The sequence below is a fragment of the Lagenorhynchus albirostris genome, chromosome 9 (assembly GCF_949774975.1).
Source record: "Lagenorhynchus albirostris chromosome 9, mLagAlb1.1, whole genome shotgun sequence".
NCBI lineage: Eukaryota > Metazoa > Chordata > Mammalia > Artiodactyla > Delphinidae > Lagenorhynchus > Lagenorhynchus albirostris.
The window spans coordinates 93,359,863-93,371,179 of record NC_083103.1 but is presented as its reverse complement, the minus strand read 5'-3'; the positions used below and the strand labels follow the sequence as shown (position 1 = coordinate 93,371,179).

Genomic DNA, 11,317 nt, shown 5'->3' with positions numbered 1-11,317 from the left:
TTTTCCCTTGTCTTTGCTCTGGCTGTCCTCTGCCTTCAGTGTCCTTTTTACCATCCTTTACCCATGGAAATTCTACTTCTTCTTAAAGCTTTGCTGAGTCCTAATAGCCCTTCCTCTGTAAAGCTTCCCCTGCTTCCCCAGTTAGAACAAATCAGAACTGACTGCAGTTCCCCACTCTGCTTTTATTTTCCAGTGCTACCTGCTCAGGATATCTTTCTTCATGTAAAAGTTATCATATTATGTAGGTAAGGACTGTATTCTCAGCAAGGTATCACATTGGAAAACAATTGTTAAATTATTTGATCTAAGGTGTTAATTAGCTGATTAAGTTTAACTTACAAATATAGGAGGCAGGTAATTACAGTAGACAGACTATATCATTGAGAGTCAGGAGACCTGGATTTGGATCTCAGCTCTGATTCCTCCCTTTATCGCTCCTGACCTCCCTTTCTTCCTTCCCAAAATGAGGTTGGCAAAGTAAACACCAGCCAGGTCATGCAGGGCCTTGCAGCCCATGCTAACTGTAAACAGGAATCATTAAAAGATCCTAAGGAGAGGATTGAGAAGATCAGGTTTCTGCTTTGGAGGGATTTTTGGTTGGTTTGTTTGTTTTTGTAAAATATACATAACACTTACCACTTTAATTATTTTTAGGTGTATAGTTCAGTGGCATTAAGTACATTCACATTGTTGTGAAACTATCACCACCACCCATCTCCAGAACTTTTTCATCTTCCTAAAGTTAGATTCGGTATCTATTAAAAAATAACTCCGCATTCTCCTCTCCCCCTACCCCTGGCAACCACCATTCTACTTTCTGTCTCTATGAATTTGACTCTTCTAGGTACCTCATATGAATGGAATCATACAGTATTTGTCCTTTTGTGTCTGGCTTATTTCACTCAGCATAATATCTTTAAGGTTCATCATGTTGTAGCATGTGTCATAATTTCCTTCATTTTTAAGGCTGAAGCATATTCCATTGAATGTATATACAAAAAACCCCTCATGTTTTGTTTATCCATTCATACATCAGTGGACATTTGTGTTTTTTCCATCTTTGGCTATTGTGAATAATGCTCCTATGAATGTACAAATATCTGTTCAAGTCTTTGCTTTCAATTCTTTTGAATACATACCCATAAGTAGAATTGCTGGATTGTATGATAATTCTTTTGTTTGTTTGTTTGGACGTGCTGCACGGATTTTAGGATCTTAGTTCCCTGACCGGGGATTGAACCCGGGCCCTCAGCAGTGAAAGTGCGGAGTCCTAAATACTGGACCACCAGGGAATTCCCTAATTCTTTAATTTTTTGAGGAACTGCCATACTGTTTTTCACAGTGGCTTCACCATTTTCCATTCCCATCAGCAATGCACAAGGGTTCCAATTTCTGCATATCTTTGTCAACACTTGTTCTTTTCTTTCCTTTTCTTTCTCCCTTCCTTCCATCCTTCCTCTTTCTTTTTCTTTCTTTCTTTCTTTCTTTCTTTCTTTCTTTCTTTCTTTCTTTCTTTCTTTCTTTCTTTCTTTCTTTCTTTCATCTCTCTCTCTTCCTTTCTCCCTCTCTCCCTCCATCTCTCCCTCCCTCCTTCCCTTCCTTCCTCTTCCTTCTTTCTTCTTTCTTCCTTCCTTCTCCCTTCCCTTCTTTTCCTCTTTTACTTTTCTTTTCCCTTTCTTCTTTCTTTTTCTTTCTTTCTTTCATCATCCTAATGAATGTGAAGTGGTATCTCATTGTGGTTTTTTTTTTTTTTTTGCAGTACACGGGCCTCTCACTGTTGTGGCCTCTCCCGTTGCTGGAGCACAGGCTCTGGACATGCAGGCTCAGTGGCCATGGCTCACGGGCCCAGCCACTGCGCAGCATGTGGGATCTTCCCAGACCGGGGCACGAAACCATGTCCCCTTCATCGGCAGGCGGACTCTCAACCACTGCGCCACCAGGGAAGCCCCCTCATTGTGGTTTTGATTTGCACTTCCCTAATGATTAGTGATGTTGAGCATCTTTTCATGTGCTTATTGACCATCTGTATATCTTTTTTGGAGAAAAAGTCCATTCAAGTCCTTTGCTCATTTTTAATTGGTTGGTTTGTTTTTCTGTTGATGAGTTGTAGGAGTTCTTTGTATTTTGGATATTAATCCTTTATCAGGTATTTGCAAATATTTTCTCCCACTCCATGGGTTGTCTTTTCACTCTTTTGATAGTGTTCTTTGATGCACAAAGTGTTTTTTTTTTATAAATTTATTTATTTACTTATTTATTTTTGGCCGTCTCGGGTCTTCGTTTCTGTGCGAGGGCTTTCTCTAGTTGTGGCAAGTAGGGGCCACTCTTCATCGCGGTGCGCGGGCCTCTCACTGTCGCAGCCTCTCTTGTTGTGGAGCAAAGGCTCCAGACACACAGGCTCAGTAGTTGTGGCTCATGGGCCTAGTTGCTCCGCGGCATGTGGGATCTTCTCAGATCAGGGCTCAAACTCGTGTCCCCTGTATTGGCAGGAAGATTCTCAGCCACTGCGCCACCAGGGAAGCCCCACAAAGTGTTTTTAATTTTGATGAAGTCCAATTTATTTATTTTTTCTTTTGTTGCCTGTGGTTTTGGTGTTGTATCCAAGAAATCATTGCCAAATCCAATGTCATAAAGTTTCTCTTCTACTATGTTTTCTTCTAAGAGATTTATAGTTTTAGCTTCTACGTTTAGATCTTTCATCCATTTTGAGTTTTTTTTTTTTTTTTTTTTTTGCAGTACGTGGGCCTCTCACTGTTGTGGCATCTCCCGTTGCGGAGCACAGGCTCCAGACATGCAGGCTCAGCGGCCATGGCTCACGGGCCCAGCCACTCCGCGGCATGTGGGATCTTCCCGGACCAGAGCACAAACCCGCGTCCCCTGCATCGGCAGGCGGACTCTCAACCACTGCGCCACCAGGGAAGCCCCTTGAGTTAATTTTTGTATACGGTGTACGGTAAGAGTCCAATTTCATTCTTTGCCATGTAGATATCCAGCACCATTTGTTGAAAATCCACTTTCTGTTTTTAAAAGATCATTTTGGTTACTTTATGACGATGCATTGTGGGGGTAAAGGTAGAAGCAGGGAGAAGAGTCAGAAGGGTATCACAGTAGTCCAGGTGAGAGATGATAGTGTAGAGATGATAATGATGTAGAAATATGGTAGATAAAGTAAATAGCAGTAGACATGGAGAAGAGAAAATGGATTTTAAAATATTTTGGAGGTAGAACTGATAGCATATTTTCATGCCTCGAATATAAGATAGCAGGGAAAGGAAGGATAAAGACTTACTTAAATGTTTGACTTGAGTTTCAGGAGGGATGGAAGTGACTGTGTGAACTTGGTTAAATCACGTTCAGCTGTCTGAGCCTCAATTAGTTTATTTGCAAAATGGCAAAAATAGTAAAAATATCAACCCCACCATATCACATAATTGAAAGGGTAATATAAGATAATAAATACGAAAAAATTTTGAAACATTTAAAGCAATAAAACAAGTAGGGGCTGATTGTATTTTCATTGTGGAATTTGGATTTTAACAGAGGGATTCACGGAGACAATAGACTAATTTAACCTCAAGGAATAATAACATTGATGGCGGAATTTCAGACGCTGTAGTTATCACTCAAGCAAAGACCTTTTCTGGTGTCTCTCAAATCACAACATGCAGGTAATTACCGCATTCCCCAGACTTTTTAGTCATACAGTTTGGTCATAGCTCTACTTTACAGAATTGTAATTGAACCAGGGGCTTAATAACAACAAAAGTCACATTTGCACAGTACCTCATAGCTTTAAAGTCCCTTTACCATCTTATTTAATGCTCACTTAACCCTATGATTTGGTATTATTATTCCTCATTTTCAGATGAGAAAACTCAGAGGTTGAATAACTTGGCCACTATTAGCCAGTAAGTGAAGGACATGTGATTCAAACCAGGTCTTTTGACTCAAAATACTATGTTTCTACTACACCAAGAATGTGAGGCTACACAAATCCTACATTTTGTCTTTTAGATTCCCAAATGTCCTCATGTTTTTCTTGGTTTGTTTTTCTAAACCCTTGGCAATTGTTGAAACATAAGACACGTGTTTCTCCATCTGGTTTTAGTGCCTTCATAAAATTAATAACGTAAGAGTATGATGAGCCCTTCCATATTAATTGAGAAAATATGACCATCCTACAAATTTTATTGACTTTGTGGTCCCATCATAATGGTATACTTGGGTTTTATCTGAGTAGATCAAGCACTGGAAAATCCATTTACTCACCACAAATAAAGTAGTGTCAGTTCAGTTTGATTTATTTTCTGCAAGTCTGTAAGAGTATCCCTAATTGTAGCAACTGTTGCCCTCAGCTTGTTCCCAGAGGTAGGTATAGAAGACCTTTAAACTGTGGGCAGACTCATATCAGCTGAGGATCTTGTTAAAATGTAGGTTCTGACACAATAAGCTTAGGGTAGGTCCTGTGATTATGTATTTCTAACAAGCTAGTAGATGATACCCCAGCTGTTGGTCCTTGAACCCATATTCTGAGTAGCAAGGACCTAGGGGCTACAGTCTCTCTGGTGTTAGTCTTGCTCCAGTGGTGAGTCCTTGGAGCTGAAGCCTACCATCCCAGCTCTAGCTCTATGTGATTTCTGGATTAGTCCTTTAGTTCTCCTCACTGAAACTATAGGCCTATCCTGAACCTCACCATTGGGTTAAGTGACAACCTATACAATTCTTCCCAGACTACCCTTTCTGGGGGCGAGGCCCCATCTCTGGTCCTGCTCATTAGGTTCTGTTTCAAACTAATGGCTCCATTATTAACATTGTCATGGTGCGTTGGTGCTTGCTATCTTGTCTCACCCCGAAGATAGAGCCTCTTGGATCTCAGTGTTGACTCAGAGGGAGACAGGATTTACCATGCCTTCACTGACATTGACCTGAATCACTGGTCACCCTCCACAGGGAGCCTGTCTAGACTCCCTCACCCTGATTCCACTTGTTTCTGGCAAGAGATGAGGTAAAGACTTGTAGGTAGGATTTGACGGGAGCAAGACCGGAGGTAAGAAGGTTCTGAATTAATATGGCAAACTGAGCACATCAATCTAATTTCACTCCCTCTCAAAGCACGACTATCAATACAGTAATGGTATTTTTAAAAGAAAAAAGACTCACTAGGACAGGAAGAACAGTAGGTAATAATCAAAGCGTTATTAGTTTGAAAGAACAGAGTAGGCTCAATGCCTAACTGGCAGTGGGCAAATCTGAGAGCCAACCTGAATTACATCACAAAATCCTCAGAAGGCACAGGGGTTGACAGCACTAAGTACCTCTGGAACTGGGGGTGGGGGTGGGGCTGGACTAAAATGAGGAGGGTTGTGTGAAAGCTAAGTGCGAAAGATAGATTTCCCACTCCATAGCATTGGTTGAGCCTGTCCCTCATCCCAGGAGAATATTTGAGTTATATTCTCTGGAGAAGGTAAAACAGAGAGGTTCTGGACTGGAGGATGGGAGGCACAGTAAAGCAGGAGGATGAAATGGCTCTTCATATACTGAATGCTGGGTACGCAGAGTCCCTAACCTTTTTTCCCACTTGGCTCCCAGAACATACACCTTTACTATCAAGGCAGGTGGTTGAAAGAAATTTCTCTGGGGAATCTTGTTCTCAACAAATGACCCATGCAGTTCACCCCTATAGTGAAGCTCAAAGTCAGCAAGCCCCATGGTTGTGCTCAGAGATTTCAACAGATATTTATTTCCTCATTCTTTTTTTTTTTTTTTTTTTTTTGCGGTACGCGGGCCTCTCACTGTTGTGGCCTCTCCCGTTGCGGAGCACAGGCTCCGGACGCGCAGGCTCAGCGGCCATGGCTCACGGGCCCAGCCGCTCCGTGGCACGTGGGATCTTCCCAGACCGGGGCACGAACCCGTGTACCCTGCATCGGCAGGCAGACTCTCAACCACTGCACCACCAGGGAAGCCCTACTTCCTCATTCTTAACCAAGAGCCAAGCAGAAGCCAAAGTTACCAGATATCTGAGAGAAGACTATAATATTGAAGACAGAGAACAAAACAAGAAAACAAAACACAAATTTTTTCCATATTTTCATGGGAAAAAATGTAAATTTTTTGATACCTCAAAAAGAGTGTCATGGGGACTTCCCTGGTGGCACAGTGGTTAAGAGTCCACCTGCCAATGATGGGGACTCAGGTTCGAACCCTGGTCTGGGAAGATCCCACATGCCATGGAGCAACTAAGCCTGTGTGCCACAACTACTGAGCCTGCGTACCACAACTACTGAAGCCTGCGCGCCTAGAGCCTGTGCTCCGCAGCAAGTGAAGCCACTGCAATGAGAAGCCCATGCACCGCAACGAAGAGTAGCCCCCGCTAGCCACAACTTGAGAAAGCCCACGTGCAACAATGAAGACCCAACGCAGACAAAAATAAATAAATTAGTTAATTAATTTAAAAAAAAAGAAAAAGAGGGCTTCCCTGGTGGCACAGTGGTTGAGAGTCCGCCTGCCAATGCAGGGGACACGGGTTTGTGCCCTGGTCCGGGAGGATCCCGCATGCCGTGGAGCGGCTGGGCCCATGAGCCATGGCTGCTGAGCCTGTGCATCCAGAGCCTGTGCTCCGCAACAGGAGAGGCCACGACAGTGAGAGTCCCGCGTACTGCAAAAAAAAAAAAAAGAGTATCATGGTAGGGAATTCCCTGGCAGTCCAGTGGTTAGGGCTCAGCGCTTTCACTGCCAAGGGCCCGGGGAACTAAGATCCCACAAGCTGCGTGGCATGGCCAAACAAACAAACCAAAAAAGAGAGAGAGAGAGAGAGAATATATAAGGTGAAGCCCACCTAAAATATATTGTTGGAGAATGGTGTGGAGATCTTGGACACCAAGATCTAATGGGTGTCCTCGTTGCTATAGGGTGTCATTGCTTGTAGGCCTCTCATAGGACAGAGCTAGGAAATAACCGTATCTGTACCTATATGTGTATACACAACACTATCATCATCTCTCAGTATCTGTGTTAAGCTAAACACGAGTTCATACTAATAGCTCTCACTATAATCCAGTATCACATGGTTCACTCTAGCTTTCCCTCCTTTCCTGACTGTACCCTCTCACTCCAACAGTAAGAAAGCGGGTTCCCATCATCTGCCATTCACATACTTATTTGTTCATTCCCGGTCTATGCGTAGAGTGGTTTTAGAACTGTTAACCCATACCTCCAAGGAAAATGACTTTATCAACCTGAGGACAAAGCGTAAGTATAGTTCCTTTTCAGTCTTCCAGTTTCCAGAGTTTCCAAAGTTACTTAAGTCAGCACCTCTTTTTCCTCACCCACTTCAGTGAAATAATGTCATTTATAATATAGATTCTTTTTTAATAGTCTATATTCCATCCTAGAATCTTCTGTCCTCCTGGTTGATTTTTTAAAATTTTCATACATTAAGATTCACTCTTTGTGCTATAAAGTTCTACCAGTTTTTATAAATGGGTAGTGTCATGAACAGTATATATTTCAGGAATAAGGTGCAATAAAATATATGAAAAAAACCCTTAGGGTGGGCAAGGGAAGAAGATAAGGAAGAAGCAAATAAATAGATTGTAAATTATTGGCAACGTTCCATTTTTAAAGTTAGACAGTAGGGCGGGGAAAAAAAAAATAAAAAAAAAAATAAAGTTAGACAGTGAATTCATTATATAAATAAATAAATAAATAAGACCATACTTGGATCAGCATCAGTGTTAGTAGCACATACATACCGAAGATTATGAATTATGATTATAATCAAAGTGTATGGACTTCCTATCCCCATCAAGGAGGAAAAGGGGCCTTCTAGTTTCCCCAGATGTTTTAATCAAAAGGGTCAGAAACTACCCAAGCATTCCTTGATGGATAAATGGACAAACAGAATGTAGTCTGTGTACCGTGCAATATTACTCAGCCTTAAAGAGTAAGGAGATTCTCGGGAATTCTCTGGTGGGCCAGTGGTTAGAACTCTGTGCTTTCAATGCCAAGGACTTGGGTTCAGTCCCTGGTCAGGGAAATAAAATCCCACAAGGTGAATGGCGTGGTCAAAAAAAAAAAAAAAAGGAAATTCTGTCACATGCTACAACATGGATGAACCTTGAGGACATTATACTAAGTGAAATAAGCCAGTCACAAAAGGACAAGCACTGTATGATTCCACTTACATGAGGTACTAGAGTAGTCACATTTATAGAGACAGAAAGTAGAATGATGGTTACTAGGGGCTTGGAGAGGGGAATGGGGAGTTAGTGTTTAATAAGTACAAAATTTCAGTTGGGGAAGATGAAAACGTTCTGGAGATGGATGGCAGTGACAGTTGCACAACGATATGAATGCAACTTGCAACTTAATGCAACTGAACTGTGCACTTAAAAATAGCTAAAATGGGACTTCCCTGGTGGCACAGTGGTTGAGAGTCCGCCTGCCAATGCCGGGGACACGGGTTCGTGCCCCATTCCGGGAGAATCCCACATGCTGCGGAGCGGCTAGGCCCGTGAGCCATGGCCGCTGAGCCTGCACGTACGGAGCCTGTGCTCCGCAACGGGAGAGGCCACAACAGTGAGAGGCCCGCGTACTGCAAAAAAAAAGCTAAAATGGTGCATTTTGTGTTTTATATATATTATATAATATATATATTATATATATTATATAATATAATATATATATATAATCCAAAAAAAAAAAAGACAAAGACTGAAGAAACAAGTTTGCCCTTCCCCAATAGGAGTCTGAGTGAACTGGTATGTAGGGATTAAGACCATGTCTCCATGAGTTCTTTTACCCCAACATCAAGAGAGCAGAAGGGGTGTAATTCCCTGGTGGTCCAGTGGTTAGGACTCCACGCTTTCACTGGCTTTCACTGCTGTGGGCCCAGGTTCGATCCCTGGTCAGTGAACTAAGATCCCATAAGCCGTGTGGCATGGCCAAAAAAAAATAGAGAGTGCAGGGTGTGCCTGTGTAACTGGTCCGTGCACTGAACTAAGACCACACAACTCTCAGGTCTTCTATTCACATCATGTGATCAAAGAGGGGATCTCTAACCTTAGACTAACCCCTGGTTTCCTGAGAAATCCCAACTCCTTCAGCAGGTATCAAAGTGGATTCTGCATCTGGTATAAATGTGCCCCTCCACCAACAGGGCCAAGAGTGAACCTGAGCTCCTGAGAACTTGATTATAACCTTCCCCTTCCATCAGGCTTTCTACCTACATCATCAGAGAACAAGAGGGGTACATGAACTGGGACTGAGATCTTGAATCCCTAGACTTCCTTGCCTCTATTAACAGGGGTAAAAAATAATACCCAGACACCCACCACTCCCTATTCCCTAACCACACTGAACAGACTTGAACTTCTGCCTTGAATCCCTTGGAACTAATCCCATTATGTTTTTAATCTCTGTTTATATCAATCACCATGAAGTTGGGAGAGGCAATCCCTCGTGCGTCCTGGACATCCCTGCAGAGGGTACCAACTGTGAGACATATCCCATGTTATTGAGCAGTTTCGATAGTCAGAGGAGCAACTAAGTAGCTCAAGGTGACCACGGCGTGACTGCTGTTTGCTTGCTCAACTGTACCTTCTGCGGGGAGGGGGGCTGGCTTGTCTGCTGCTTACTATAAAAGATACTGAGGCTTGGGCCTGAAATTCTTAGCTGTGGCACAACCCACTGCATGTGCAGCATCCATCTGGGCCTATTATATCATCCTGTGGGGCCTAAGGGCAAGGGGAATCAGCACAGTTAGGCTGATACTCCTGCTGTTTGCTGTGCTGTAAGAAACTGTTTTGCTCTGATCCATTAAGTTTCAATGTCAACTTTTAGCCACCAAGGAGTTGTGGCAGACCAACCTGCTTGCTTGCCTAGTTATCACCTTTGGAGTCTTGTTACTTCTTGCCTTCCTCAATGAGGTTGGGGTTCTTCCATGACACCCCGTATCCCACATTGGAAGCCCCATAAAGATTGGCATATCCCCTACTCTGTCCCCCCCCCACCCCTCCCAACTCCTAAAATTCTTCCACTATTTACTCTAAATTTTATGATCCATTATCAGCAAAATCACCTATATCCTCAAATATTTCTTGAACATTCCCTTCATCTTTTTGCATTTAAAGTGGTGGCTGTATGTATATACTCCCACGACTGTCATATTATTGGGCCCGGACATCAGGTAGGTGTCCTGCTATTTTCAGATCATTCTCAGTCTTTCCTCCCTGATAACCCCAAGCTCAGAATCTCATGTTTTCAGACATCACCCACTCTCTGTAATAGCTTCGGGCATCTTCTGATATTCTTCTCATCCCAATATACCCACCTCATGTATTTACTATTTTATTTTATTTCTTTACTTTTTTACTTTCAATGTCATTAGTTTTGTTTCCTTTACTTTTAGATGTCAAAGAAGGAACTGCATATCCATCAGTTCAACTCTCAGATGCAATAAGGCTACCTATGGTATCATAATAAACTGAAATGCTTTTATTATCTTTTTTGCCTTTCCAAGAGAGGCAGTCTAATGATGAATACCGACCTCAATGCTTACTCACCTTGGGACCTTTCTGAGCATCAGTGACTCATCTACAGAATGGGATAAAACCACCAGGGCAATGAAGAAAATAAAGAGAAAAGCCACAGAACACAGGGTATTTGGTTAATGCTAGTCTACTTGGATCAGAATATTATTTGAGAGGAGGAGGAAAACCCATTTTCTCTTCCCACGTTGGATGATGTGACCCCTGCAGTTTTTAAAATATATTTATTTATTTATTTATTTTTGGCTGCATTGGGTCTTCGTTGCTGCGCGTGGGCTTTCTCTAGTTGTGTCGAGCAAGGGCTACTCTTCATTGCAGTGTGCAGGTTTCTCATTGCGGTGGCTTCTCTTGCTGCGGAGCACGGGCTCTAGGCTTGCAGGCTTCAGTAGTTGTGGCATGGGGGCTCAGTAGTTGTGGCTTGCAGGCTCTCTAGAGTGCAGGCTCAGTAGTTGTGGTGCACGGGCTTAGTGGTTCGTGGCATGTGGGACCTTCCCAGACCAGGACTCAAACCCATGTTCCCTGCACTGGCAGGCAGATTCTTAACCACTGTGCCACCAGGAAAGTCCCACCCCTGCAGTTTTATGAACAAGACTTTAAAGAAGGAATTGACACACTTTTTCTGCCAAGAGCCAGATAGCAAATATTTTCGGCTTTTCAGGCTGTAGGGTCTCAGTGGCAGCCATTCAGCTCTTTCTGCGGTAGTGTTTACTGTTTTAGCTCCTGGCTTACTCTCCAGAATTCCTCCTCTTAATTCTTGGTAATCTCAATAC

At 42.8% G+C, this 11,317-nt stretch overlaps 1 long non-coding RNA gene across 1 annotated transcript; it reads left to right on the top strand.

The window, feature by feature from the left end:
- The first annotated feature begins 2,959 nt into the window (after positions 1-2,959).
- LOC132526329 (uncharacterized) lies at positions 2,960-10,844 on the top strand. Its single transcript, XR_009542529.1, has 3 exons — positions 2,960-3,668; positions 9,441-9,557; positions 10,409-10,844. It is a non-coding gene; the product is annotated as an uncharacterized LOC132526329 (long non-coding RNA).
- Positions 10,845-11,317: the final 473 nt, after the last annotated feature.